Raw genomic sequence first — 6,149 nt, forward strand, 5'->3', positions numbered from 1 at the left:
TTAACAAAAAAATAACTCGCTGTTCTGTTTCAAAATAGAAAAGAAATCGATTCTCCAATCCTGTCTCATGCAGGGAGGCCCTCACAAAGGGATTATTTTGGCTCTTTTGTGACTGTCTGGTAACTGTTTAGATATTAATTTCCCCCAAAATCAAGTTCATGCACAGAAACTACTTTGCTTACTTACTTATTTACAAAATCAATGAGAAAAATCCCTTGCACAGAGAATTTTGCAAAACACCGCAGTCCTGGATTTCCCAACATGGTGAGCAGACCAGGTATGTCAGGCTGGTTTCGTGCATCACCTAGGAGGCCGTGGTCAGTTCTGCAGTTTAGACTGGGACTACTTTGCTGGCAGAAAACTCCAGCCTTCGCAGGGGAACAAAACCCACTATTCTGCAAAGTCTCAACATTTGGTGTATGCTTCAAACAGTAAAACCGTCAAAATGGTTTCTGTTGCTGCGCATTTTATTATTCTTCTGGTAGTCTAATGTTAAAAGTTACTTTTAATGGGTAGAAACTGGAGACTCTTCAGTAAATACCACCCAAAACACCTGCACAGAATGTTCACTAATGACTGTTCCCTCTAAGCAGAGCTCAGAATAAGAGGATGCTGAGAGAGGATGGATATTATCTCTCTACCTGTTAAATATGTTCAGGTAATTTATGTAAAGCACAGAAATTAAAGAAATTTCCCCCTTGCTACATTTTTATCATTCTCCCCTAAAAATCTGACCACAGACTTTGTCAAGAGAGGGCTGAAAACAAATGTTCATGCTCCAAAATATGTCAAAACTTAAGATGCTAAGGGAAGGTTTTTTAAATTGTCTTTAATGCCTATGGAAGGCTGACTAAAAGGTTGCTTTTTCCTCTAAAACACCATTTCTCAAGTCATTGCTAAAACTATTTGGTTGAGGGCCAGTTGTAATATAATTGATGTTGCTGAAAATATTTGGCTAAGACCACGGCTTGCCTGTTGAATCCCAACTCTGTGGCCTTGAACAAATTACTGAACCTCTGTCCAGTTCCTGCATTTGTAACATGAAGATAAGAATAGTACTCATCTCAGAGGATTATCGTGAGGATCAAAAGGCCCGCAGAACACTGTGAGCATTGCCTGGCACACGGAAGCACTCAATAAATATCCGCGGTTATTGTTAGTGAAGACAGGAATTTCGAAGTAAGTACTCTGCGAGGCGTTGTGAACTTAACATTAGGTGAGCATCCGCCCACCTGCGGTGAGCAACTAACTGTGATCCATCTATTTCTCAACGAAGAATAAATAAGCAAATAAGAGACCCAAACTGCAGAGTGCCTTTCTCTCCACGGTTGGAATGGAGTTCTGAATTTCAGTCTTCCGAAATAAGTATGGTGAATTTGTGGGCTTGGGGTCCCTGCGCCTGCTTGAAAATCTCATGGCTGCCTATATCCCAGGAAAGTGAGTTCTGGTCTTCTTTGCCCTGGGCTCTCCACATAGCGGTCCCTAGGAACCTTTCCATTGTCGTCTACCATGGCTCCTCTGCCTGGCAATTTCTGCTTTCATCATTGCGTCTCAAATACAGCACCTTAGAATTCTCTTCACTGACCTTTCTACTTGCCTAGGGCTCTCTTTCCTGAAGGATCGGCTCAGACCCCATCTCTTCCCTGCACATAATGCAGTCGCAGACTATATTGCTCCTGAGTGATGTGTCCTTTCCATGAATTTCCTTAGCACCCAAATCCTTTTTTGTACATCACGTGAGATCTCTTTTCCTTTAATAGTTTTTTTTAATGTCAGTATCGCTAACCACATTGTAATTTTTTTGTGTGCAAAGGCTTCTCTGCATCCCTTCTTACCACACAGCCTGACTCAGTGCCTCACACAGAGCAGCATTAAGTATGTTTTTCTTTAGTGACAATCTTTGCAAGTAAAATTCATGTTTATTTTTAGCTCCTATCCAGCTCCTCTTAGTGATTCCTTGCCCTTTTTCAACACATTTTCCATTAGTGCTATGGGCCTGTGTAGATATATTAGCCACGTGAGGTCCTGGGGAAAGCTATCTTTTTCCAGTGTTTCAGACATTTTTATTTCATTTATGCTCGCCTGTGGTGTTAGTGAAAAGAATACTGGTCTCGGCTCAGAAAACTTGGGTTTCATTTCTGTATCTTTGTTGGTCCCTACATGTCATCGTGGAAAATAACCCCTGGTTAAAATTCAAGTTCTTGATCTATAAAGTACCTATATTATCTATCCTGACTCTCATACAGGACTATTGTGAAGATAAATACATACAAATGAATGTACACAAGTGACTGGGCATGCGGTTGATCTGATTTCCTCAAGGATGCAGCAAGAGTCTTAGCTTATTGAGCTAATAAAGAAAATATGCCCCAGGGCAATGGTATATTACCTATTTTTGTTGATGTTTATTTTTAACAAGGACTTCTGAAAACATAAAATCTCAATTCATGAGAATGACACTAAAAATATAAGGAAAGGTATTTGGGGACAGAAAAGTCTAATATTTTCATTTGTAAGTTAATAATGATAATTCAATTAAAAAATACTCACTGAATGTCTCTTATGTTCAAAAGAGCATCCTGGGTGCTACAGGAAGTATCAACAGAACACTCACTCTACAGTCTTCAAGGAAAGATCTAGTAGGAGACTGGTAGGCACCCAATTAACTCTAATACAAAGTAAGTTTGGTACGAGCTGTGGAAGAACCAACTTCAGATGACAAGAGATTAGTTCTGACCATACCTGGAAAATGTTTCAGTGGAGATGCATTCAACTCGGACTTAAAAGTTGTCAGGATTTCAGTAAGCTGGGTTGGAGAGGAATTTAAAGACGAATAAAAGCATGGGGCGCCTGGGTAGCTCAGTTGGTTGAGTGTCTGGTTCTTTTTGGTTTGTTCGTTGTTGTTTTAAGTTTATTCATTTTTGAGAGAGAGAGAGAGAGCATGAGTGGAGGAGGGGCAGAGAGAGTGAGAGAGGAGAGAGAGGGAGAGAGACAGAGAGAGAAAGAGAGAGAGGAGAGAGAGAAAATACCAAGCACAGAGCCTGATGTGGGGCTCAAACTCACGAACCATCATCAAATCATGACCTGAGCCGAAACCAAGAGTCAGATGCTTAACCAACTGAACCACCCGGGTGTCCCGAGTGTCTGGTTCTTGATTTGGGCTTAGGTCACGATCCCAGGCTTGTGGGATCAAGCCCCGCTGTGGGCTCTGCACTGCGCATGGAGCCTGCTTGCAATTCTCTCTCTGTCTCTGCCCCTCTCTTCTGCTCACTCTCTCCCTCTCTAAAATTTGAAAAACAAAACCAAACCGAAAGGTAAGAATAACAGCATGAGCCAAGAAATGAAAAGTACAGAAACTACTCTAGGACTAGCAAGTCAAATTTATCTCAATCCCTTCAATTTGTAGAGTGTTTTCTCTTTCTCAAAGTGCTTTCATATATGATATTTGGGACTTAGAGCAATCACGTGGATGTTTATAGAAAAGTTATATTTTATTTTACATAGGAAGAAAGTGAGATTTAGAGAAAAAGAATGGTTTTTTATGAAGTCATCAGTGAATAAATCCTGCTTAAGAAGATTACTCTGATAAGAGTGTGACAGGTTGGGGCAGGAAGGATGGCACGTAGGAGGTTTCTGACAGTTTGAGAGAAACACTAAGGGTTTACATACAGTAGGTTTGTTTGCAGTGGTGAAGCAGCTCTTTATAGGTATTCCAGATGCATCATGTATGTGATTTTCCTCTTCTTTTTAAACAATTTATTAAAAATATTTATTTATTTTGAGAGAGAGAGAGAGAGTAAGCAGGGGAAGGGCAGAGAGAGAGGGAGCCACAGAATCTGAAGCAGGCTCCAGGCTCTCAGCTGTCAGCACAGAGCCCAATGTGGGGCTCGAACCCACAAACCATGAGATGATGACCTGAGCAGAAGCCTGAAGCTCAACCGACTGAGCCCCCCAGGTAGCTCCCCCCACCCCAATTTTGCTCTTACTTTGATTCATGGAAGGATAAGAAAGAGAAGCATTGAAAGACTCAGTGGCCAGTCACATGTAACCAAAACCTGGCTTGGCTTTTTGGGGCCCAGCAGTGACGTCCCTTAGTATTTTCAGTGTTCCTGCCCAACTCTTACTGAGCTCTGTGGGGAACGGTAAACTTCATTCTAACTAAAGGTTATATTTGAGCTAAATGTGCACGCAGTGCAACCTGAAGAGAAATGAGAAGTCCACGATGAAGCATTCAGATTAATGATCACTGTGATGGTTTTAAACTATATTCACAGATTATTTAACACTCCTCCCTTCAAGAGAAAGCTTCCTTCCCCAGCTCTACCCCCTTAGGGCAATACTGATTGACTTTATTCTAAGGAATACAGGTAGCAAAGGTTTGGTGGTGTCACCTTGGAGACTAGGTAATAAAGATCCTTGCAAGCTTTCTCCTTGGCTTTTCTTGTAGATCACACCTCCGAGGTAACTCAGCGGCCAGGTCTGGAGAACGGCCAAGCAGCCCTCAGAGGATGAGAAACCAAGGCCTCCTGTCAATAGCTGTGCAAGTGAGCCACCCCAGAAGTGGATTTTCCAGCTAAAATCAGGCCTTTAGATGACAGTAGCCCTGGCCAATGTCTTCACTGCAAATGCTCGAGAAACAGGGAGGCAGAACCACCCAGACAGACCACTGCAGAAACTTTGACATAATAAATGGGATCATTTACGAGGTAGCAATAAATAATTAATTAATGAAAAGGCAGAAGCAAAAAAACAAATAGCACTTTCCTCCACCAAAGGAGCAGAGATGATGACTGAGTTTGGCTTGTAACGAACAGGATTCTTTCTTGATTAGTCAGTAATCTGACCTAGAAGAGTAAACAATTAAACAAGGGAGTAACGTACAAAGAATCTTGAACGTGATCAGACTAACTTGACCAATAATCTCTCCTCTCACAAAGAAAAAGGTTGAATGCTTCTTAAATGTTTGAATTTAAGTCTCCAGTATATATTCTTTTGGTTTAAGTGCAGCACAGTGTTAGGCTTATTAAATCACACACAAGTTGAGGCGCCTGGGTGGCTCAGTCGGTTAATTGTCTGACTTCGGCTCAGGTCATGATCTCACAGTTGTGGCCCCTGCTGGGTTCTATGCTGACAGCTCAGAGCCTGGAGCCTGTTTTCGGATTGTGTGTCTCCCTCTCTCTCTCTCTGATCTTCTCCTGCTTATGTTGTCTCTCTCTCAGAAATAAATAAAACATTAAAAAAAATTTTTTTAATTACACACAAATTAACATTTTGTTTTAATGGGCTGTATTTAATTTTCAAAAAAGATTTAGATTTTTCATCATTTACAAAATTGTATGGAGTCAGTAGCTTCATATATTTATATGTACGCATCTTCGTATAAATTTGAAAAGTTGTGCATTGCCCTCATATTTACACAGAGCCCTCTGCCTTTTACAAAGCAATTTCATATGGCATTCATCTCTAGCATCGCATAACAGAATGGGTGATGAATTTGGGTACAGATCATTGGGCTTAGCCATCTAAAAAGTGAAAGGGTTTTTAATGTAGACACTAAAATATATTTGGTATATAAAGCCACATTTTCGAAAGCGTGCTAACTCTATCCGAGAAAAAAACACAAGCTGCTTGTTCCAAAAACCCTTCTCTGAGTCCTCCTCCTTACCAGGTCAGAAAAGGGTAAACGGGGCGCCTGGGGGGCTCAGTCGGTTGAGCGTCCGACTTCGGCTCAGGTCATGATCTCAGGTCATGATCTCATGGTTCGTGGGTTCGGGCCCCGCGTCGGGCTCTGTGCTGACTGACAGCTCAGAGCCTGGAGCTGCTTCAGATTCTGTGTCTCCCTCTCTCTCTGCCCCTCCGCTGCTCACATGTTCTTCCTTTCTCTCCCTCTCAAAGATTAGAAGGAAAAAAAAAAAAAGAAGAGGGTATACCAAAACCAAAGCCTGCAAGACCGTGACGACCTTGAATTTTAGGGCAGAATAAGGGGACAAGGTCACAAAATATATTGAGTAGTTCAAGGACAAGAGCAGAACCTCAAAACCAAAAGTTGGAGCTTCTGAGGTCCCAGGTGCCCGGGCTCTTGCAGTGTAGCCGGGGTTGGGTCGGCTCACTGCACCTGGACGGGGCGGGGCCTGGCGGGGGAGGGCGCC

The sequence above is a fragment of the Hyaena hyaena genome, unplaced genomic scaffold (genome assembly GCF_003009895.1).
Source record: "Hyaena hyaena isolate Hyena2069 unplaced genomic scaffold, ASM300989v1 scaffold_835, whole genome shotgun sequence".
In the NCBI taxonomy this organism is placed as follows: domain Eukaryota; kingdom Metazoa; phylum Chordata; class Mammalia; order Carnivora; family Hyaenidae; genus Hyaena; species Hyaena hyaena.